General features: G+C 38.5%; 2 long non-coding RNA genes across 2 annotated transcripts in view; one reads left to right on the forward strand and one right to left on the reverse strand.

Annotated features, from left to right (window-relative positions):
- The window catches only part of LOC130543624 (uncharacterized), a 140,460-nt gene that overhangs the window by 76,463 nt on the left and 38,611 nt on the right, over positions 1-25,386 (forward strand). Inside the window, exon 2 of the long non-coding RNA XR_008959103.1 lies at positions 17,255-18,085. This is a non-coding gene — a long non-coding RNA (uncharacterized LOC130543624). The remainder of the gene's footprint in view (positions 1-17,254; positions 18,086-25,386) is intronic.
- The window catches only part of LOC123001176 (uncharacterized), a 391,628-nt gene that overhangs the window by 18,320 nt on the left and 347,922 nt on the right, over positions 1-25,386 (reverse strand). Inside the window, exons 6-8 of the long non-coding RNA XR_006409805.3 lie at positions 24,373-24,614; positions 22,650-23,134; positions 15,173-15,284 (exon numbers count right to left, since the gene is read on the reverse strand). This is a non-coding gene — a long non-coding RNA (uncharacterized LOC123001176). The remainder of the gene's footprint in view (positions 1-15,172; positions 15,285-22,649; positions 23,135-24,372; positions 24,615-25,386) is intronic.

The raw sequence follows: 25,386 nt of genomic DNA on the forward strand, positions 1-25,386 counted from the left end.
AGTAGTGTGGGGCAACTGGGTGTCTCAGTCAGTTAATCGCCGACTCCTGATTTCGGCTTAGGTCCTGATCTCAGGGTCATGGGATTGAGCCCTGCATCAGGCTCTGTGCTCAGCACAGAGTCTGCTTGCCCTTCTCCCTCTGCTCCTCCCCTCACTCTCTCTCTAAAATAAATAAATAAAATCTTAAATAATAATAAAAAAAGAACCAATAGTACAGGAGCAGCGGGGCTGCTCAGCATGACCTCCACTTTGTGGAAAAGCACAGTGGCAAAAACCAGAATGCAGCCAACACTCAGTCCTCAAGTGTGTAAGTTCAAATGCTTGCTCTGCCCCTTCATGCATGACCCTAGGGCACTTACATCACTTCTATGAGCCTGAGTTTCCACATCTAAAAATAATACTGGGGTGAAAATTCAGTTATATAATATATTAAGAATATGATTGAGAGTGTCAGATACATCATAAATGGTGAATAACAACAACAAAAACAATAGAGGTGAATTAAGACTCCTGCTGTATTTATCTTTACATATTTTGAATACCTATCTTGCTGTCTGCTGCCTTATTTTGTTCATGTCATTCTTGGCAAAGCTAATCCACAGCACTCATAATGGCTTACATAAAAGCTCAGCCTTGCTGCACATACTGGTTTTTTATAGTATGTAGTTGGGTAAACACTGTGACTACAGTTTACTTTTGTTGGCGTACACTGGAAAGGGAGGCAGGGGAGGTCAGGGGTCATGGTTAGCCATAGTCAGCCATTTCAGCTTTATAGAAAAAGTAAGGATGACAGAGGGTCATGTTTTAGGTCAGTGATGCAGTTTCAGTTAATTTTTGTACATGGTGTGAAGTAGGGGTTCAACCTCACTCATTTGCATGTGAATATCCAAAATACCTACCATTTTGGAGAAAGAAAACATTATATCATGAACAAAATAAAAAGTAAATCGACACTGTCAGCCAAGAGGAGTCTAAGGAGACATGACAAAGAAATGTAATATGGTATCCTGAATGAGATCCTGGAAGTCAAAATGGGCCCTAGATAAAAATGAAGGAACTCTGAATAAAGTACGAGTTTTAGTTAATAATAAGATGTCACTCTAGCTTCACTAATTGTGACAAACGTACCATACTAAAATAAGATGCTAATAATAGGGAAAGCTGGGTGTGGTGTTTATAGAAATTCTCTGTTCTAGCTTCACATTTTTTCTGTGCATCTAAAACTCTTCCAAAATAAAAAAAGTAATTTTAAAAACATAAATTGATAACATCAAAAAGTATTGTGATATCTAGTAATAAACCTAATGAAAGATGTTCAACAAAACTACATTGAAAAAACTAAACTCTACTGAGAGAAATATATCATGTTCATTGATTGGTAGGCTCAGTATTTCTAAGGTGTCAGTTCTATCAAATATGTTTATGGATTCAATGGCATCCTACTCAAAATCCCAGCAAATGTTTTTACAGAAATTGACAAGATGATTCTAGAATTTACATAGAAACACAGATGATCTACAATAGCCAAAACAATTTTGAGAAGGAACGAAGTTGGAAGAGTTACACTATCTGATTTCAAAGCTTATTATCAAAGCTTATAAAGTTCCAGTAATCACAATAATGTGGTATTGACAAAAGTATTGACATATAGAGCAGTGGAACAGAAGAGAGTCTAGAAATTGACACTCACACCAATTGACCAATTGAATTTTGGGAAGGTCTGAAGTAATTAAATGGGAAAGAAAAGTTGCTTTTAATAAATGATGTGGGAACAACTGAATGTTCATATTAAAAATGAATATTGATGTCTACTCATGCCATAAATCAAAATGAATTCAAAATAGACTTTAAGTGTAAAAGCCAAACTATAATATTTCTAAAATAAAATACAGGAGAAAAATTTTGGAACTTTGGGATGAGCAAATATCTCTTAGACTAAACATATATGAAGAAAAAGATAAATTGGACTTTATCTAAATTAAAACTTTTTGTTCATCAAAGGACACTGATAGAAAAACCAAAAGGCAAACCACAGATTGGGGGATAATATTATCAATAGCTGAACCTGACAGATCTTTTATATTCAAAATATTTAATTCAGAATATATAAAGTGCTTTTAAACTCAATAATTAAATGACAAACAATTCAATTAAAAAAATGGCTAAAGACTTAAAAAGGCACTTTAGAAAAGGAGATATATAGTTAATACACAAATGAGAAGATACTTAATATCATATTAGTCTTCAGGGGACTGCACATTAAAGAACAGCAAGATGCTACGTCACAGCAATAGGATAGCTAAAATTAAAATGACTAATAATACCAAGTATTGGTGAGCATATGGAGTTGCAGAAGCTCTCATACATTGCAGAGAGTTGTGTAGAATAGTACAACTTTTTGAGAAAACATTTTGGCAGTTTTTTATGAAGTTAAACAAATACCATACAATCCAACAATTTCACTCTCAGGCATTTATCCAAGAGAAATGGAAATATATGCCCACAAAAAGAATTGGACACGAATGTCACAACAGCTTTATTCATAGTAGGCAATAACTGGAAACATCTCAAATGCCCATCAAAACATGAATGGCTAAGCACACTGGGTATATTTATAAAATGTTATATAAAAAAGTTTAGTATAAAATATAAAAAGGATATTCATAAAATGAAAATTTATAAAATAGAATACTGAGCAATAAAGGGGAATAAACTATGCATACACACAACATGGAGTAATCTCAAAAGCAACTGAGTGAAAGAAAGCAAACAGAGAAGAGAACGTACTGTGTGATTTTTTTTTCAAGTCCTAGAATAGGCGATAGATTTCAGATTTGCACTGGTATGGTCCTAAGCATTAATACTTTCTTGAATACCTTGCCCTTGGCACCTCAGTCACCTGACCCTAGTACTGGCTCTGATAATCATTTACACTTGTCCTATGAAATAAGTCCATTGAGAAGTGATGTGGTTTGAAGACTTCCTACTCTCCCCATCTAGTTCATTATTCATAATCATTAGTCACCAAAGTTTTATAATAAATAATAATGAAAAAGTTTTGATTGGGATTTTTATCTTGAAAAATATAACTCAATGATGGAAAGTACCTCATAGGGAATCTAGTCAATAATACTGAAATAAGGTGACAGATGGTAACTACACTTATTATGGCGAGCATAGTGTAGTGCATAGAATTATCAAATTACTATGTCATACACCTGAAACTAATCTAATGTTTGCCCAAAACACAGATAAGGTATATTTCTTGTAAACAAAACTACAATGTAACTTATGAAACAGTCTTACTTTATGTTTAAGATAATTTAGTTTATAATTTCAACTATGATATAGTCTCAGAACAATCAAAGCAAGAATTAAGTGCTGTTACTTGCGTGTGCATTTGTGTATGTGTGTGATTCTTTAAAAATTGAGCTATATTGGACAGCTATGTACAAAAGAATAAAACTGCACCACTTTCTTACACCATACACAAAAATAAACTCAAAGTGGATCAAAGACCTAAATGTAAGACCTGAAACCATAAAAATCATAAAAGAGAACATAGGCAGTAAACTCTTGGACACCAGCCTTAGCAATATTTTTCTGGACTCCTCAGGCAAGGGAAATAATAGCAAAAACAAGCAGTTGGAACTATATCACATTAAAAAGCTTTTGCAGAGCAAAGGAAATCATCACCAAAACAAAAAGGCAAGTTACTGAGAAGATATTTGTAAATGATATATTTGATAAGAGGTTAATATCCAAGATAAAGGATTCATATAATTCAACATCAAAAATAATAATAATCCAACTTAAAAAGGGACAGATCTGAAGAGACATTTTTCCAAAGAAGACATGCAGATGGCAAACAGACACATGAAAAGATGTTCAACCTCATTGAGCATCAGGGCAATGCAAATCAAAACCACAATGAGATATCACCTCACAGCAGTCAGAATGGCTAGTATCAAAAAGACAAGAAATAAGAAGTGTTGGTGAGGATGTGGAGAAAAGGGAGCCCTTGTGCACTGTTGCTTACAAGATAAATTGGTGTAGCTGCTATGGAACAGTATGGAGGTTCCTCAGAAAGTTAAAAATAGAACTACCATATGATCCAGTAATTCGATTTCTGAGTATTGACACACACACAAAAAAAAAAGAGAGAGAGAGAGAGAGAAAGAAAGAAAGAAAGAAATGAAAACACTAATTCAAAAAGAGATATGCAATCTTATGTTCCTTACAGCATTATTTACAATACCCAAGAAATGGAAGCAATCCAGTGTCTATCAATAGATAAATGGATAAAAAAGATATATATATACACACACATAACATATATATACCATATATAAATATATAAATACACACACACACACACACACACACACACATACACAAAATGGAATATTACTCAGCCATAAAAAGAATGAAATCTTGCCATTATTACCAACTTGGATGGACCTAGAAGGTATTATGCCAAGTAAAGTAAGTCAGACAGAGAAAAAAATATACCATATGATTATATTTGTAGTCTAAAAAACAAATGAACAAGCAAAACAGAAACAGACTCATAAATACAGAGAACAAACTGGTGATTCCCAGGAGGATAAAGGGGATGAGGGCATAGGCAAAAAAGCTAACAGGGATTAAGAGGTACAAACTTCCAATTATAAAATAAATAAGTGTGGGGAATGAAAAATATAGCATCAGAAATATAGTTAATAATATTGTAATCACTTTCTATGCTGATAGATGGCAACTACACTTATTGTGGTGAGCATTTTATCATGTGCAGAATTGTCCAATCACTATGTTGTACACCTGAAACTAATGGTGTATGTCAACTGTACTTCAAAAAAATTGAGCTATAAAAGATATTGTTAATTTTACTTTTGCATTGCACTCATAAAGATCAGTTTGCAATGATATACATGGTCTTTACACATTTTCTCAAGGATCACTCCCTAAGTTTTGATGTTAAAGTCATTTTCTTTCAAAACATCATGGTGTTACCTCACTTGCTTATGTTCTGTTCTTTTGCTGCAAATTCTGCCATATCCCTATCTGTCATTGCCTTTGGGGATGATTAAAGCAATTACGCTAGATTTATAAGAGCCCACATCTTCTGCAAGATTTGTTATTTTACTTTACCATCTGTTTTCATTGTTTTTTGCACTGTATTTTGGGGATTTTAAAAGTAGCTAACAACCTATGAGATACTGACTGCAAATACTATTGACACAACAAGAGGAGAGAAGCTAAAATTAAGTCAGAGGGTTGTTTGAGGGAACACTAGCTTTTAAAGAGATCAGTTCTTTCAGGGATACAGATAATGAATACTAAGATAACAGGGACCTCCCATACTTGTAGCATAGTTCCCTGAAACAAGTTGTTCTGAAATTAAAGTGCTTTGTCTCAATAAATTATCTTTGGATGAATTCCTACCCATATGAAAAAAGTAAAATTAAATCCCTACTTCACTCCAAATATTAACATGAATAACAGATTAAAGATAGAAGTTAAAAGAAAAATTTTAATATGATTAGGAAAAAATACAGGAGAATATTTTTATGACATTCGGATGGGGAAGGATTAAATAAGATAAAAGGCACAAAACAAAAGAGAAAAGATTGATGAATATGTCCACATTAAAAAATATATGAGTTCATCAAAATAAATAAAAAGACAAATTGTAATTAGAAATAATTTAAAATACATGTAGAACAAAAATAAAAATCTAGATGACATAAAGAATTTCTTTAGATCATTAAGAAGAAATTCATCATTAAATAGAAAAATTTGCATAAGTGAGAACACTAGTAACTCAGCTTCTAAAAATTGTTTAATAACCCATGTGAAACATGGAAAATGCAAATTAAAATGCAATAAGATATTGCTACTTCTGGCAATAGCATATTAGCTTATTTTAGACAATCTCTCCTCCAATAATAGACAAGCTTGAAAAAATTTCTTTTTTTTTTAAAGACTTTATCCATCTATGAGAGAGAGTGAGAACGAGCATGAGCAGAGGGGAGAGACAGAGGCAGAGGGAGAAGCAGGCTCCCCATTGAGCAGGCAGCCTGACCCGGGGCTCGATCCCAGGGTCCTAGGACCATGACCTGAGCCAAAGGCAGATGCTTAAGCGAATGAGCCATCCAGGCACCCCCTGACAAAATTTCTTTAAAAATTTCTTTGAAAAAATTAATAAGACAATAGCAGTACAATAAGAACTTGCAATTCTAGGATTAGAGGAGAGGTAGAATCCCAAAAAGGTGGTCCTGTAACTTGAACTGTTTGTCTTAAGAAATTTGCTACTATTAAAGGGACAGATGAGAGCCTCAAGGTATTTCCAGTTTTCAATATCAATGTTTAGCCCTCAACCAAAAATAATGAGACACACAAAAAGACAAGAATTGACTAATAACTGATAGAAAATAACAAATAGTAGAAACAGACCCATAAGATATCCAGATATTTTTCCTATCAGACATGGATATTAAAGTAATCAAGATTAACTGGTTAAAATATTAAATAATGAGGTGGAGAATTTTGGTGGAAAACCTGATATTATTCAAAGGGATCAAGTGGAAATTGGAGAATTTTAAAATATAATAACTGAATTTAAGAACCCAAATCAATGGGCTTAATAGAAGATTAGATACTGAAGTTTAGAAGAGAGGATTAGTAAAAGGGCAGATGGGCCAGAATTAAATATCCAGAATGGAGAGGTATCATTTTCCAAAGTATTTTTGAGTCCGGCATTATCTTAATACCAAAAACTGACAAGGACATTATAGGAAAGTAAAACTACAAGTCAATCTTTCCCTTGAAAATAGATTTTTTAAAATAAGATAAATCACCTTTTAAAACCTATAATGTCAATTTTCAGTGAAATGCTGAATTTTATCTCTGACATTGGGAGTGAAACAATTTTGGCTATTATTTCTGCTTCTATTTAATGATATATCAGTGGCCTCATCTTTGGGAGTATTTGCATATATACTTTTTTCTAACCAATGAGAAATAGAGAAAGTAGGCAAAAGTGTTAAACTGCTACTTGATAAAATATATTAAGCAACTCACAAACTTCTATAAAAGTGCTCATCTTCACTCATCATCAGGTAAATGAAAATTAAAAGTAGAGTGTGATACACAGTCACCAAAATGGTTACTCTCATACACAGCTGTGGGAATGCAAATTGTAGAACAACCTTGGATATAATCATTTGGCGGAATCTACTAAAATTGGGCAGATGCATATCTTAAGATCCAGTAATAGTCAACACAAATACATGCTTTAAAAAACATGCAAACATGTCATTAAACGAATACTAGAAATAACTTAAATGTTGAAATACAGAATTATAAATAAATTGGGTGGGTACATACAGTAGAGAACTACACAACAATGAACAGTAATGAATTATTGCTACACACAATGGAAATTAATCTCACAAACATAATATTAAGCAAAAGAATCCAGACACAAAAACATGTGTTGTAGGATACCATGTCTAAGTAGCTTTGTTTGCAAAAGCAAAAATCTAAAGACAATCCAAATAGCCACAAACAGGAAAATGTGAAGTATAATCACATAATAAAAGTCCACAAATAGTGAAAATGAATGAACTAGCATTTCATACACAAAAATATTAAATGAAAAAAGCAAGGCTTAGAAGATATTAAACTAACTAATATATCGTTTAGAGATTCACATACATAGAGTAAAACTATGAGGGGGGAAAAGGGAATGATGAATGCAAAATTCAAAGCAGTACTTTTATAAAATGTAAACTCTGCAAGTCAGGGCTTTTTGTTGGTTTTTTTATTTTAATGTTTTTCAGCGACTAGAACAGTGTTTGACACATAATAGCCATGCAAAAAAATATTTTTCAATAAATAAATCAATGAGGAGAGAGAAGAATGACATGGGAAGTTGCAGTAGGACTGGTGAAGTTCCGTTACGCGGCCTGGATGATGGGCACATAGAGGTGTGTGTCATAGTGCTCCCCATCCTACATGTATGTGAATATGTAGTCTTCTGGATTATGAAATACAGTACAAAATACTTTAAAATTTAAAAATGCACTACTGAATTTTCATATTGAGAACATTACCAAGTAAGGTACAAAACAGACTTTCTTACTGCATCGTGCAGCCCAAATTATTCCTGCTGCTGCCTTAGCTCTCACGGAAGTGGATATGGGAGTGCTAAGTACAGGGTGGGTGGGAGGCACAGGAAGAGCCTCAGCCAGGCTGGTTGACTCCATATTTTAGGTAAAAAGCAGATAAAAAATTAACGTTTTACATATGCTTTTATATCGAAGTGGCCATGTTGATGTGTCTTGGTTTGTGCCTGTGTGAGAGCTAAGGAATGAAAAAGAAAAAGAGATAGGTAGGTCTGTTTGTGGGGGCGGGGAGATTTTTAAGTCATAGAGGGCTTTTTAAGAAGAAGGAGCATTTAATTTTAATTTTTTTTCCTTTAGCTCCAAAGAGAATTTTTGCAATATATGCAAAACTCTCTTTCTGATGAGTCAGTAAAAATTACCCATACTTAAAATACCAAGGCATCCCCAAAATACAGTCTTAGAAAAGGAGGAATTGGCCCATGTGACCACGTGACAGAGCCTGCCAAAAATACCATTTCCCCACAACCATGAGGATCAACTGGAGATCAATCCCATTCTTTAATTTCTTCTACTTTTTTTTTTCATCTTTCAAAAACAAGCCATCTGTTTAAACAACTCAGAGAGTAAATGTTCTATTTAATGTGCCTGTTTCCACAAAGTATTCCAGTTCATTCCAGCAAGTGCTGGCTGAATGCCTAGGCCCTTATGGAAATGTAGATAGTAGTAGGTTCTAGTTCCCAAAGAGCTCAAATACAGAGAAAACCTCCACCATAACCTATTTTATCAGCTAAGAAACTGGGTAATTTCATATTATCCAGAAGTGTACTTTGGTACTGTTGAATGTCATGTGTATGGTGTTATCAACCTTTATTCATCAGGATACCTTAAAGATATTGTAAAAATAAGTTACCAACTTCAATAAGATATTCTGCAACAAGCACATGAAATCTACAAAGAATTGGTATCAAAATATGTTAAATGCCTAGAAATCAATACAAATAACACAATCAATCCAACAGAAAAATGGGTAAAAAATAAAAATAAGCATTTTCAGAGAAAATAACATATGTATAATAGATGCATGAAGCAATGCTCAATATTATTAATAATTAGGGAAATGCAAATCAAGGTTTCCTGAGATAGTATTTTACTGGCATTTGAGTGACCAAAATGAAAAAGGTTGACAATACTAAGTACTGGAGGGGATTCAGGTCCATAGGGTTTCATACACACTGGTAGGGGTGTAAACTGGTGCCATCTCATTGAATTCTAGTTAGGCCTTATCTCCTAGAGTTAAAGATTCACATACTCTGTGGCCAGAAGTTCTACTCCAGTGAAATGCTTGCAATGTCCAATAGGTGATAGGTGCTCAAATACTCAAAGCATGGCTGTGCACAATGGCAAAAATGGGGAGACAACCCAAATGCCTGTCAGTGGGCGAATGGATGCTTAAACAGTGGCAGGTTCATCAAAGGAACATGATATAGCAGTCAAATCAAATGAACTGCAGCAACGTACAGCAGGACAATAAACATGACTCTCAGCAACATAATATTAAGTGAAAAAAGTCCCCAAATATTGTGTATGCATGGTAACCTTTTTATAAAGTTAAAAACAACCAGCATAAGAAAAATAAGCTTTGAAACACAGAGGCAATTAAACTATTCAAACAGAAAGCAAGAGAATGGTGATGATAGCAATCAGGATCAGGTGGAAGAACGTAGAATAGATTGAGGTTACCATTTGGGTAAATGTCAGCTGCCATGAAGATCTTAGCTTTTGCTTTGCAGAGTGAATTTGGAGATGCTTGTTGTGATATAAAGGACCAAAGTAAACATAAGTGGGTCCATGCACGGGCTTGTGATGACTGTGTCATGGTACAAGGACCACAGTTAATCCACTTCTGTGCATCCAACGTCCATAATAGAGAAAACAAACACCATTTGTTATAAAGAGAAGATAAACATTAAAAATGTGGAACAATATTTAAGTTTTAAGAAGAGCATCTGTACACTTCTTCACATTGTCCTTTTACCACCATCAACTAAGTAAGAGGATAATCATTAATTATGAGAGCAGAGGGCATAAAACTAGCCTGCACATCAACGAAGTCACCCTAAAATCTAACTTTGGACTTGAAAGGGCAGGATATTTCAGGCAGAGAAATCCCATGTGCGAGGGGCTGCAGGTGGACAACTGAGCTGTTGAAAGTTGTTCCATTTGACTGGAGCAGAGAAATGGGGGTGGCCTGGGGAGGGAAGGAGAGAAATGGGGGTCGGGAAGTCCACAGGTCCTCATCATGAGGGTCCTTGTAAGCTATATGACAAACTAGGGGCTTCATCTCTAAAGCCACAGGAAGCCATCAAAGTGTTTAATCCAGGGGGTGAAGAGATTAGACTTTGTGCTACAGCTGGACTGGAGGACAGACAGGAGCAGTGAGATTAAGCTGAGGCAGCTGTCCAGGTGGGCATGGTGGTGACTGGAAGGAATGACAGTTGGGTTGGAGAGAAGTAGGCAGATTAGGGAGTTACTGAGGAGGTAGAAGTAGGAGTCAAGGTTGGATGGCAGATAAGGACCAAATAAGAGTTGTTTGGGCAAGACAAGAATCATTTCACCTCTGGGGAGCTAGCAAGATGGCGGCACAGATGCTGAGACCTGAAAAGATGGGAGGAAGCACATGAACATCTCACCCAGTGCGTTAGTTCATGGTGTCTCACAAACCTTTTCAGATGAAACTGACTTTTTTCCAACAAAGCATGGCTCCTGAGTTCTAGAAATTACAGGGATCCTCTTGTTTCCAAACACATGGACTGATATGTTAAAAGGCACTGTCTCAAGGTACCATGGGAGGAATCTTTAAAGGAAGGTTCCCCAAATCCATGACTTGACATTAAAAAAAGCTGCTTCACTTATTTTGTAAGTGATTCTTGGATTAGTTACTTGCACAGCATAAGGCTTAGGAATATTGCTCAATATTTGTGCCACTAACCGCCAGTTTATAAAATGAGGTCAGAGTGCCTCTGAGATTATTTTCCTCCTTTTTAAAAGCGACATAATTACCAAAGCATGGCTATCCTGGACAGCAGCTAAATAATAAAACCTTTAGCTTCAGGTACAACATACAACAATGACACATATTCTTTCCTTTCATATGGTGGGCCATAAACATATGAAGGCAGCAGCATTAATTTCCTATAGGATGATTGCCAAGATGAAGTTTTGTGATCAGTGGTAAAATAGGCATGCCCGGACCTCTGGCTTGTAAGAGTCCTGTGATATGGCCAGTTCTGTGGTCATTTTTATACACAATTCCCCCAGAAACTTTTAAAACAAGACAGCCATAGGAGTGATGCATTGCCAGGCTGCAAGAAATATTGGCCCATTACCTCCAGATCAGTCCCTGAAGGGTTACTGTTAATATTTGGCTTTGGGGAGAGAAGTCAATAAAAATCCATATTCGTGGTACTTTATATACTCAGGTGCAGGCAGAGAGAAGGCTAAGGGAGATAAAAATAGTGAACATAGCACATAATAAGGATCATTAATATCAGTTACCAATTCTAACACTGCCAATGTGTGTGTTTATGTGGATGGTAATATAGCAAAGTAGTTAGCAGAATGGATGTTGGTGTCCAAGAGACTGAAGTCAAATCCTGGCTTTGCCAATTAGGAAGCAGTGGGACTGAAAAAATTATTTGAACTCTAAATCTCAGTTTTCTCATTGATACGTTGGGACAATATGCTGCTTCCTTGGTGAATTAACACATGCAAAGAATCTAGATTAGTACTTGATGTATCATAGGCATTCAACAAATGGAGAAATGTAAGTAGAGCAACATAAATGTATGCTAATGATCCATAGCAAGCTAGCATCTGAGATTAGACCTAGATGCCTAGATAACTAAAATATTATAAAATACTTAAATTTGTGGATGGTTGATTTTTTAACATGGTCTGCAGGAAACATAATATCATATTCTATTGACTCTAAGATATGCATTTTTAAATATTTAAATGAAGGTCATTGGTTTTGCCTACACCTATATATCAAAGTTCAGAAAAAAGACGATAGCAGTTTGGAAGAAAAATCCAGATCCAGGAATGGTGCATTCTTTTAAGAAATGCTACATCATCAATCCTCTCATTGACATGGAGTATGACAATGCGGAAAAATACAAACACTGATGACCTTCAACTACAAAACAATTCAGAAGAGCTAGACGCTGGAGAAACACCTCCTTCCATTTGTTTGTTTTTGCTTTCCGTTTTATAGATGTACAACAGTAATGTTAGGTATAAATGTATGTCTAACTGGCTCTGTTTATTATATAGAGCATTTGCAAATCAATATAAAGTAAAATTTCTGGTGTTACAGCTTTGTGTCATAGTGTTAACTGTTTTTGTTGTCCTGGCATACGGATAACGAACACCTTACAACTGATGACAACTTAGCTTTACTGAAATACAGTAAACAAGAAAGTATGATGAGTCAAGAGAATTTAGAATTCAAGAGAATTCTGAGTCGATAGAGGCCGACCTATCTGGATTCAAATCTTAGCTCCTCTATTTCCAGCTGTGTTATCTATGGACAAACGACCATCCTTCTGAGCCTCTGTAAAATGACAGTTTTACCTAAACCATTAGGCAAATTCCATGGATTAAACAAAATAATATATACAAAGTGTTTAATACCATACTGTGTAAGTACTACAAGAGAGCAATAAATGATTGATATAATTGTTATTATAATAATTAATAATCTATCATTCTACTTAAGAAGTCAAACTACTTGTAGATATTTTTCACAGCATATAACAGAAAGCCATGCGTTACAGCTGCTATTCACCCACATAAAATAAAAATAGACAATTACATGTATTAACATAAACTATAAGTTAAGCTCCTGTATTTTGGTTTAAGCATAATCTAAAAATAAATGAATGTTCACCATATTTGAAAGTTACATTTATAATGGTCTGATTTAAAATGTAATTTAAATGCTCTACTCAAAAGGTGAAGTTGGGGTGGTCAAGGGCAATACAAAGACAGGTGGCCATCATCTAGCTGAAACTGATGAACGGGAGGAATACCTGATTGCTAATCGAAAAGTCAGGCCATGTATACTAAGAATACATAGACTGAAAACATCATTGTCATCTACAGGGGTTTCAAATGCAAGGCTTCAACAACTGGGGATGGAGACTTGCAATCGAACTGCTACATACATGGACAATTAAGAAAAATGTTCTAGGGGAGGGAGTAGTAGGTAGTCCTTCATTTAACAGTAAATAAGGTGATAGTGTGTTATACATGCAGAAGCCTATCTGAAGATCCTCCCTGATTCTCAAACTTAAGATTCCTGTTAAAGAAAAAATAACTGTGGTTCTCTGGTGCAGACTTAAGTATTTTATTATAATGCTACTTAAATGTCTACATATAAAACTAGATATAAGGAATTATAATGTCCAAGAGAATCGGGGGAAAAAAGCCAAACAAAGCCAAAACAATGAAAATTGACTGCATTTGTTAAATGTCATTGAAGTTGTTTTGCTGAAACCCACTAACTGCTTGCAATTTGAGTAGGGTATTGACGGAACAAAGATTCCTTTGAGTTCAGCCTGCCAGAAACACCATGCTGGTTGTGATGAGCCATTTACTTGTCACTGTTCTCTATTTGAACTACGGCAAAACTTTATCCCTCACTTGACATGCATTTATTAAGTCTGCCTGTATTCTCTTCTCATTGGCCTCTAATAAATACATGGTTGCAATGCAATCATAAACTCAGCTGTGAGTAAGAACAGCATAGTAACATACACCACAAAACTCGGCAACATAAAACAGCAATAATCACCTATCTCTCCTCATCTCTTTGATCCAGGAACCCATGAGTGGCTCAGCTGGATAGTTCTGGCTTGGGGCCCTTCATGAGGTCATAGTTAACTGATGGCTGAGGCTGAGGTCCTCTCAAAGTCTTCATCACTGCCGAGCCTGCTAGCAGGACTAGGAGGACTTGAACAGTTGGGGATCCACTAGCAGTCTCTATAAAGTCTCTCCATTTGGTCACTACAGTGTGGCAGTGTCACAAAAGCCAGATTTCTTACATGATGACTCAGAGCTTCCCATGTGCACATGGAATGGAAGTTTCCTTAAATCACAGTGTAGGAGAGAATGCACTTAAACAGGAAAAGAAGACGAACTGGAAAGTGTTATGTGAGTTGGTGAAGCTAAAGATCTTGATGACTTTTGGTCTTTTTAAGTGTCTTTCCCACATATTCAAATGATGATTAAAGGGCCCACTCCGCAAATAGCCAGGGTTTCATGTCAACATCGTGCAATGTTCTTCCTTCATTCAGTGAATATCCACTGTTGACACGCTCTTCTACGTATGGGGTAATTACTAATAAGAGTAATGCACACTCATTTCTCATGGGTAATTGGGTTTGGTGGGGAAGACAAGCTTTAGGAAAATAATTATAAAGGCAATAAATGTTACAAAAGGGAAATCATAAGGTGCTGCGGGAATGTTAACTTAGTCTGGACAAGAGGTCTAGAATAGGGAATGACAAGCCAAAATCCAGAGAATAAGGTGAAGGAGACGTGGCTAAGGAAATTTCAGGCCTTTCTTATATTTGCTTTTGACCAGGGTGTATCTCTTGCTTCAGATGCTTCAGATATCATACAAGAAAGTTGTGGCTACCACTAAAATAGATTTCTGGTCCATACAAAAATGTTCTTGATGAATATGCCTGCGCCACCCAGGCACCCCTGCTGTTTTTATTCAGTTCATAATTAAGGATTATTTGATGGTATGTAAATACTGGTAAAGCATGACAGGAGAACAGATATTCAAATAGCTTGAGTCTGTTCTCTGTAAACCATCATCCCATGAAGACCGGTCATTGCCTAGATGGTTTTCAGATGGACTAGCAGCGCGTGGTTGGTTAATTCATGCTGGGTATTCTATGCATCAGGGCTTCCCTTCCACTAGCAATTGGTTTCTCCATTTCTGCAGCTGAGAAGAGACAGAAAGAACAGCTTACCTCTCATTGTCTTCAAAAGGAGCTGGGGCAGCTGTCTCTGCAGCAGGCAAGCTTTGTTTTCACTGAATTTCCACTTGTTGTCAGTAGGGCTCTCATGACTTGAGGGATAGCTCTGCCATTTTAGAAAGAAATAAGAAAGGTGAGAGAGGTGGGGGCAAGACCCTTCTTGCCTCTGACAATTCAGAAGCTCTGAACTTCCTCTCTGTGGGGAGAAAACATTTTAACCCACACCTGGAAGGAGATGACAAGACCTCCTCAGAGTCCCTGAATGCTGGGGCAGAACTTTCTCCTCTGTTGTCCTGCACACAGTTGGCTTGATTAGCTTTCATCTACCTCTTATATTTGAGACAACATTGTTATCCCAAATGACTGTGATGCAGCCTGCAATCCATTCATTAATTTCCCATTATCTGGAGGGAGAAGAGTGTGTGTGCTGGCTTTTGTATTAAGGAAGGGTTCATACTAAAAATATTTAACTGAGGGAAAGGGTTGACTAATCAGAATGGAAACTGGCCACAGGGGGTAGATATTAGCCCTTTAATTTCTTAGTTGTGGGAAGGTCCAGGAGTCCTAAGGCAAGAGAGAGAGAGTCTCAGAATTGTTGTCATTTGCCAAGTGCTATACACATATTTTAGGATAACTGGTGCATCTACAATGGTAGTGTGTTTTGAATAACTTGATGTGTGCTGCATTGTATGCATATCGTAACATAACAAGGCATGCACTGCAAAAGAATTGGGGCATCAAGACTAGATTTCAGTGTCTGGTTCTTTATCTTGTTATGTGGCTTTAGGGAAGTCACTTCTCTCCCTCAGCCTCAGGTTTTCCATCAGGCTAAATGATGTTTAAGCCTCCTTCCAGTCATAACATTCATTTCCACAATTCTATAGCCATGATCCAGGTGCCGTTTTTATTCTTTTTTTTTTTTTTAAGCTTTTATTTTATTTATTTGACAGAGACAGCCAGCGAGAGAGGGAATACAAGCAGGGGGAGTGGGAGAGGAAGAAGCAGGCTCCTAGCGGAGGAGCCTGATGTGGGGCTCAATCCCACAATGCTAGGATCACGCCCTGAGCTGAAGGCAGACGCTTAATGACTGCGCCACCCAGGCACCCCTGCTGTTTTTATTCTTAACATGCAACATTGTGTTATGATAGAGAGCCTGCCTGCTACTTGAGTCTGAATCCTGCCCAGTGATCCAGGGCAGGTTCACTAAGTTTTCTAGATCAAATTTCTACAACTGTTAAAATGAAGATTACAATAGGATCTACCACACAGGGTTGTGATGAGGGTTCAAAGGGACAGCACAAGTAGAGTATTTAGCACTAAGTGTGGTACAACTATACTCAACTGATGTGAGCTCTTATTCTAATGGCTAGAGTCGGCTGAAGGGCTACAGAGCATTCTTTTTCATACTTCAAATCCATCCATGAATTTCGAGGTTATGTTTCAAGTCCAAGTTGCCCTAGCTCTTGAGCCCACTCCTAATGTTAATGGCACATTGAATGTAAGGGGGAAGGTGGCATGGGGCCATGGCTTCAGAACGTGTGCCAGGCATGGCCAAGGGCCCATTCTCTGATGTCTCAATCTGTTCAGCAGGACTCTGCCACGTGCCAACTTTTCCCAAACCACAAAAAGATTTAGAGTTTGTGGTGAGGTGAGATGTTCAACAAAGGAGAATTCTGCTTTTTGTTGGAATTTGGAAATGGAATTTCAGGGTCTCTTCATTTCGGATGTTATCCTTGTCCATCTGGAGGGGTGAAGAGCCTGAAAGATGTGGGGAGGCTCTGGACAGAGCACATCCCAGTTAGAATTGTCCTAATAAATTTTAATATGAAGGATATGGACATATGAATGGGAGTGGCTCAGAACTTTTCATTAAGCATAAAAAATGAATACAGTGGTCATATATTTGGAGATGGTCTGTCTATCTATCATCTATCTATTGAATTGGGTATAAAGTGGTTGAAGTCCTGGGAATTTAGTGGCCCATTTCATTGAAGGGTCCAGAAAATGGGTTGAGTTTAGACTTGTCTAGTTCAAGTTGCTCAAATATTTTACCAAGACTTATTCTTTATCTTTCAGTTCAGTTTTCTTCTATTTTGGCTTTTTTTTCAAGGATATTTTTCCCAAGTGGTGGCTAAGAAGTCAACTAGTAACCCTAGACTTGCATTTTATCCATTTCTCAACCCTAGCAAAAAAGAACACTTCTTCCCAAATCAAGCAGCAAAATCCCAGGTGGGATTCTTATGGGTCCAGCTTGAGTTATACATCTTTCTCTGAATTTCACTGAGGCCAAGGGGAAACAACGCTAGCTGGCTGGGCCCAGGCCTCAGACCATCCCTTCGAGCCAAAAGGAAGTATTAAAATCAGACTTCGCACACCAAAATTAAGAGAAAGTTTGGTTGCCTGAAAGAAAATTGGAGTGTTTTTCCTCCCGGAAGAAGGCAGTAAAACCAACAGATCCCATTACAAGCAAGAATTTAGAATGAAAAAAGTCATCAACGCACATGTGCCCACAGACATGTTTATCCGGAAACTTTCATGAAACAGCTAGGAAAATCAGCTGTCAATCTTGAAGAATTATTTTGTTGTTTCCTTTTCTTTAGCAAAGTCCTGGAGGTTCGTTCATCCAGCAGTTTTCATCTCTGTTGAGCCTTGACCCTTTACTTGGTGCTAGAAGCTGACGACACAGAAGAACAGGACACTCCTGGAACTCATGTCTGGTGTCTGGCTGAGAGCCAGAACATGCTACTACTCTGTTATACTGCTCTTCTACCCAGATTTCTATATTCCATCATTCTTCTCAAATAAAACTTGGACCTGCTTCTTTCCCTTTGAATGTTGAAGGCTCCGTCTCCAGGTTCCCTTGCTGGAAGGCATATTATGAAATGGGATGTACCATCAGAGATGAAGGTAAGAAATCTGAACTGCATGGCCTCACATAAACCCCACTAGGTCTCTGTTAGGGGCTCCTTCCCCTTTCAACAGGTGTAAGGACAAAAGGCCCATTGTCCTTAGGAGCCTATAGAATAAAGAGAAAGAACATGTCCTTGCTGGTTAATCTGCTGGCGATAAAGAGTATTGTTTTATCTCCTGCCATCTCCACGGTTCCATGGGATGAGTTCTATTGTGGCACAAAGTCCGCTTTGTCTTTCCAACCCACTGAGACGTTTAAATTGACCTTTCATATATTCCTTGGCTGTCACAACCTGAGCACTGAGTTGGTATTATGCATTGAAAGGATTATCAATTTTTTTTTTCCCTACAAGGGCACTGTCATCTACAGAGATGCTAGGATGCTGAAAAACAGTGTGATTCTCTTCTGCTTTAAAAAAAAAAATAGACTTTTTTTTTTTTGGAACAGTTTTAGGTTTACAGAAAAATTGAACAGCGAGTACAGAGTTCCCATCTACTCCCTCACTTTGCCCTCTTCCCCAGTTTCCCCCATTATTAACATCTTGCATTAGTATGGTCCATTTGTTTTAATTGACAAGCCTATATAAATACATTGTTGTTATCTGAAATCCATAATTTATACTACATTACTGTTTGTATGGTACAATCTATGGGTTTTCACAAAGGTATAATGACATGTATCTACCATTATAGTATCACACACAATAGCTTCCCTGCCCTAAAAATCTCTATGCTCAGGCTATTCATCCCTCTCTCCCCACAACCTGGCTAACCATTAATCCTTTCACTATCTCCATAGTTTTACCTTTTCCAGAATGTCATACAGGACTCATACAGGATTTAGACTCCTCTATGGATTGGTGTCTTTCCTTAGCAATATGCACTTGTCTCACCCATGTCTTCTTGTGAGTGGATACCTCATTTCTTTTTATTGCTGAATAGCTTCTGTTTAATATTTAAAGCTTCCCGGGTTCGAGAGCAGAATGATTGCCTCACCCCCATTGGCATTTTCACATTCAAAAAATGGGCTTACTGCATGCGTTATATGAGAGAATTAAATAACCATTTCAGAATGGTTTCAAGTACTCTTTGTACAGCTGAAGAAAGAAAGAGCAAATTCTAGTATCTCAATCACAGCCAGACTAGAGGTGGTCTGTTTAGGCTGCAGCAGCCCCAGAGTTCTTGGCATTTTTACCCAGAAGAATTTGTGTCCATATAATTAGTGTTTTCCCTAAAATAAATGATTTTTTTTAGTTCCAGCAACATCAGAGGTGCCACTTACCTAATTAGTAATAACATTCATTTTTAAGACATGAATTGAGCTTTTTTTTTTTTCCTTTTTACACTTCTTAAACAAAGCCCATCTAGTCCACGCAAAGAGTGGTAGAGGAGCTCCCACTCACTTACCTGGCATCTGATAGTCCTAAAAGGTACAGGTTTTTTAATTCAAGATTGTACAGTTAATTTCCTGGCTCTGTCCCTTCCTGGCTGTGTGTCTTTTTAACAAACCATTTCTCCTCTCCTAGCCTCAGTTTGCTCTTCCATAACCCACAACTAATAATAGGGCTCTCTCTTTTAAAACCATTATGGATATGGAAGGAGCTAATCCATGGAGAGCATGGAGCACGGTTTCAACAACAAAAAAACGTCCTCAAACCTCATCCAGTCCACATGAGGCAACAGGTCTGTGTGTAAAGGAAATACCAAGTATAGTGTAGGTGCTCATTAAATTGTTCCTGACTGATCAAGGGGGCAGACGGAGGGCAAATCCTTTCATGGGCAGGTTCTCAGAGAACGCAGGCACGGAAGCAGACCTAACTGGGGTCGAGCATGATGGGGGAGGTTAGGGACCCTGTGCTATCCAACACAGCCGAGGACAGCACTTCTAGTACCTTTTGACTCTGCTCCTTCTGGGACGGGCCGCTCCTGCTAACTCACATTCTTCTCTTCCCCACCCTTGAAAAGCGCATTTCCTGAGCAAGTGCATGCTTTGGTAAAGTGATTAACAGACAACCTGGTTCCTAAATTTAAAGAACGATTTCTTTAGGGTGAAACTGATGTTGTAGAACCATTCTCTGTCTCTCCTCCTCACCCTTCCCCCCCCCAACATCTCTCAGATAAAATAAATGATCAGCTAATAGTTATTAAGATGCCAATGGCGCAAGAAATCCCAATCCCACATACGCAAGAGCTAACTATGTACCTTGGGTGTCATTTTTTATCCTACTTTTGCTTTTTACTCACTTTCATTTTGCAGATGAAGACTCTCTTGCCGAAGACAGGGTAAATAAACTCAGACACATCCTGTCTCCTTACATTTTTGTTTATCTATAAACTGTCAGAGATACTGATGAAAATCCACTAAAGCGTGCTCCAAGCACTTATCCCAAGGCCATGTGAGATGGGAGCATGAAAGCTTGATGTGAGGGGAAGAGATCACCTACAATGATACCAACTTGGCTCTATGTGAAGACATGCATAAACATTAACGATGCCAACCAAAGATGACCAACTGTGACAGTTAGGGATGGACTCAATTGTATAAAGAAGCAATAATGAAAAAAAAATACAGACACAGCAATGTGACAAAGTGTCTACACAGTTAGTGAGGAAGTGATAAAGCTTAGGGGTTAATAGCATGCATTTTGGAATGAGAACAGATTTGAAACCTGGCTGGACCTTGTACCGTTTAACCAGGCAACCCATTTAACTGCTCCATGTCCCCCTTGCCTCACGTGCAAAATGGGATAAATCAGTATCTACCTCAGAGGATTATTTTTTGAAGCCTGGATGAGGTAAAATAAGGTGCTTGGCTCAGGTAGACTTTCAGTAAGACTTAGCTGTTATTTTTATTGTGTTAATAAGGATTGCAAATCAAGGAACACCTAATAGGCAGCATTGCCCCAATTTTATGACCATAAACCTTTCCTTGCAGGGCATCCTCTGAGGTTAATGTTCTACGGAAAACAATTTGGGAAATGCTGCCTTAAATAAACAAAACCTGAGACTTTTGCGGTGGGAGTATGGGCATTCATCTTGGATATCCTCACTAGCAGTTACAAGTTTTAAAATAAGGCTTGTGGTTGTTTCTATAATATTTTGGACATCGGGTTTTGGATCAGGAATCCTCAATGCTGTCCTTGTTTCTATGGAAAAATCAGATTTCATTTACATCATTTCTGCTTACAGTAACTTTTCTGGGACCCAAATAAAAACAAAGACTGCCTGAGCCAACTGGCTGCAAGCTTTGCAAAGCAAAATCTTCCCTTTGACCTCTGCCTACCCCAACCTGCTCCGGGTCAGAATTCCCCCTTGTGTCCCATGAACACAGAAGCCATCACCTACCCCTTGGGGAGGTATTATGAACCTGGAAGAAGCATCTCGAGCCCCTCCAGAGAAAGATAAACTGTGTGCAAGGTTATGGGTATTTTATGATCTGTTATAGATGGGTAATCCAAGGTGCAGGCTTACTGCTTGACTCTTTTTTTTTTTCTTTAAAGCAAGGAAGCTCAGCAGTGAAACTCATTTTCCACAATTCCCAAAGTGGTTTTGCAATAAATCTGTGAATTTAATCAGCCTCCTCTGTCGAGGCAATCTTCCCTAATTGGGTTCTTGTGAAGAATAATAGACATGATGACAAAAATACTTCATCTCTGGAAAGGAAGCCAGAGTCTCATCAATAATACTGATGATAAAGCTCCCATTCCCCGAAAGAAATGGAGCACAGTCCTCTGGTGCAGCCCATGACCAGGCTCGTCTGGTTTCAGGTACTATTTGCTTTTTAGACCATCAAACTCTCCTCCTTCCTGGCCAAACAGCAAGAAAATGGAAATCCCAAACTGGAAAACGAGGTTTTCCATCTCTTTGAGCCAGTCACTAAGTAGACTACTCAGTAGGCTTCTAGAAATTTTCTAGAAGATTACGAGAAAGTAATGGGGACTTGCATTAAAAATGAAAGCAAACATGGAACACAGAATCCAAACAATACAATTCTGTTTCCTTTCTCTGGTAAGCGATTCCTACTCTTCTCTCTTAAATCCTGGGAGTAGTGGATGGGGAATGGAAGGGTCCCTGCCAGGAATGTAACACACACAGCTGTTGGCAATCAGCTGGCAAACCAACCTTGTGACAAAATCAGGTATTGGAGCTAGATGCCTCATGTTCCGCAATTATTGGACAAAGAGTATGTCCAGATCTAGTTGGGGTCTGCCCTACATAGGTTGGGGGTTGAAAGAGGGAAACCCTAATACTGGAAGCAGGACTGGAAGGGTTGCTCACCCCTGTAGAAGGGGGGTCGAGGAGCAACGGCAGAGGCAGCCTAGATTTTTCCATCCTGGAAAATGAAAGAAGCAAAGCGTGATAATCGAATTAGAGATGGAGGAAAAGGAATAATTTCACAAGGATGTCATCTGTCCCAGGCCTTCCCCATGAGCCTGGCATTCCAGCACCCTCTCCATTCTTTACACATGAAAGCAGTCCCGACTCATGCCCCCCCCCCCCCAGTGGCCCTTGGCAGTCAACAGATCATGTTATCATGTTGGTGATAAACACAGGAACTCACCTGTGGTCAGCAGACACAGGGCCAAAACTGCAGGAAGAGATGTAAAAAATGCCATCCTCTCCACGAACTGGACACAAATGCTTGCTCGCACAACAAAAGATCTAGTGTGCTTGGTCTCCTCTAGCCTCAGGACTTCACTAGCACGTGAACAGGGGCACTGATGGGGCACAGATACAGGAAAAGCCCAGGTTCCCTCGTTTCAGTCCTGAGCTGTGGTTTCTCTGCTTCCTCCCACTGGACGGCTTCAATATGAATTGCTCCCAAAACCAACAGTAAAATTGAACCACCACTTCTTGCAGGAAAAGAAGAAATCCTCATCTCTTCAGAGAATTTTCTTTTGGTGCGAGTCTTGCTGACTTTGGCATGAGTCTCTCTCTCTCTCTCTCTCTCTCTCTCACACACACACACACACACACACACACAAGCTGTGGGGGTTTCCAGGTGATCCTTCTAAGTAGACCAGGGCTCTCAAGACAGTGTTCACCCTGGAAAAGAAGGATAAGCATCACCAGAGAACTAATTAAAAATGCAAATTTGTGGTCTCACATGGTCCTACTGAGTCAAAAGCTCTGGGGATTGGGCCCAGCAATGTGTGTTTTAACGAGCCTCTGAGTAATTTCCAATGTGCACTTAATTTTGAGACCCCTTACCAGAAGCTGATCATTTCTCCAGAATTCTTTACAATTTTATGTCTGTGTGTTTGCTCCTTCTGTTTATCCCATTTGGCATGCTTCTTTCCTTTCTGCTTGGCAGGCTCCTATTCAGTCTTTAAAGCCTCTCTAAAATATACCCTCTTCTGTTAGTAAACCTCCCCTGACACCATTCTGCTACCCAAGCAGAATTAATTGCCCCTCATTTGTTTTCTGACAATACTTCAGGTAGCCACTAATATATTATATTACAATCATCATGTATCTGTTTTCCACACCAGGCTGTGAGAGCAGGAAAATGTCTAATTCAGCAAATGCTTTATACAGATTATCATGGGCCTGTTATTATGTTAGCTGTGGGGACACCAAAATAAAATAATTAAAATATTAATTAAGAAGTGGGACACTGCCTCATTTGCCTAATTCATCATTGCATGAGAAATAAGATTTCAAACCCCTGGCATATGCTAGCTGTATAATGTTGGGCAAGTTAACCTCTTTAAATCTCATTCAGAGATAAGAAAAATGCTAATAGTATGTACCTTAGTGTTTATGGGATGAATAAATTAGAAATATGTATACGGGGGCGCCTGGGTGGCTCAGTCAGTAAAGCATCTGACTCTTGATTTCGGTTCAGGTCATGATCTCAGGGTCCTGAGAACTGCCCACACACCAGGTCATTATGGAACAAAACCTCCTTTAATCCCCACAAAAGCCCCACCAAGGGATATTATATACCTGTTCTTTAAAGGATAAGCAAAGTGGGGCTCTGATAATAAACTACAGTTTTCCCAAAGAGGCATAGCTAGGATGGCATAGCCAGGATGAAGCAGAGTCTCAGCTCTGGGGCCCCCAAGCCCATTTCTTTGCATGACCCCGAGCTGGGCTCAGTGGGCAACTGTCCTCCTCCATGTCATCAATGACGTTCTCTCTCTCTCTCCCCTCGCCCCCTCCCAAGGATTGGTGAAGAATAGGCAAGGGTCCATATTTCTAAAACTTTGATAAGAATATGAATGTTGTTTGCTGTGTCTTCAGATGGGGGGAAAAGGCCCCATTTGGGCCTCTTGGCTCACCTGGTTTGACTAGACCTTCAGGACAGCTGTTATTTCGGTTTGGATCTCTATCTTGTGTTCTCACTGTGGTTGTCCTAATGTCCCCTTCTCAACACATGTTCATGCCTGTGACCCTGGCAGGACCCACAGGGAAAGTTAGGGTGGGGGGACTCCATAACACAAGGGCAGACCCACTTTAGGCATTAAATCTACAGAAGCAGCAGTTTCCTTATTTCTCGAGGTAGCATTTCATCCCCGTGTACCTGCGTAGGAGATGGAAAGGAGAGAGTCAGAGAGAGGAGAGTCCCAGGCAAGGAAGAAGCTGCAGGAGAACATGTAGCAGCGAATTCACATGCCATTTGATAACCATCAGCTCGCAGATTTAGATCTTGCCAGGTCAGTGCACTGGTAGAGGCAGGACCCAACTGAGTGAAAGGTGCCTTGCTTCTGGCCCAGCCCATTTCTTCCCTTGGGAGCAGAGAACATGGCAACAAAGGAAATTTTGAAATCCTATCCCACAAACTGTGTGAGATTGAACACAGGGGAATGAATCATTCATTGAATCTCTTTGAGTTCTTGCATATCACTATGCAATGATGAAGGCAGGCACTTCCCCATTCAGAAATGGGAATAAATTCTAAGAATAATAACCTTTTCATTAAAAAGCTAGGGTGTAATTTTTCCAGGGGTCAACTGGGTACCATGCATATTTTTATAATCTCTTTGGGCTGTTGGAGTGGGACTGGTTTGATGCTATTATGGTAGAAGAGATTTTGATGTGTGTTTTTCCTCCTCTCTGAGGTTCTGGTAGACAAGCAGGCATTCACATTTTGCAAGTCTGTAATGAAAATGACACCCCTACTTCATGGTTTGGGGCTGTTTTTCCAGAAGTGGGCACAGATGGTGTTTCTGTCTCTTCCAGAGAATATTTTAGGATGTAAAGTCTCTGAAATAAATTATTCAACTGAGGCCAAAATAGTCTTCTGGAAAAAAATCATATGTGAATAGGAAATAAGAGCAGCCTGGCCCAGCCTG

The sequence above is a fragment of the Ursus arctos genome, unplaced genomic scaffold, assembly GCF_023065955.2.
Source record: "Ursus arctos isolate Adak ecotype North America unplaced genomic scaffold, UrsArc2.0 scaffold_14, whole genome shotgun sequence".
Lineage (NCBI taxonomy): Eukaryota > Metazoa > Chordata > Mammalia > Carnivora > Ursidae > Ursus > Ursus arctos.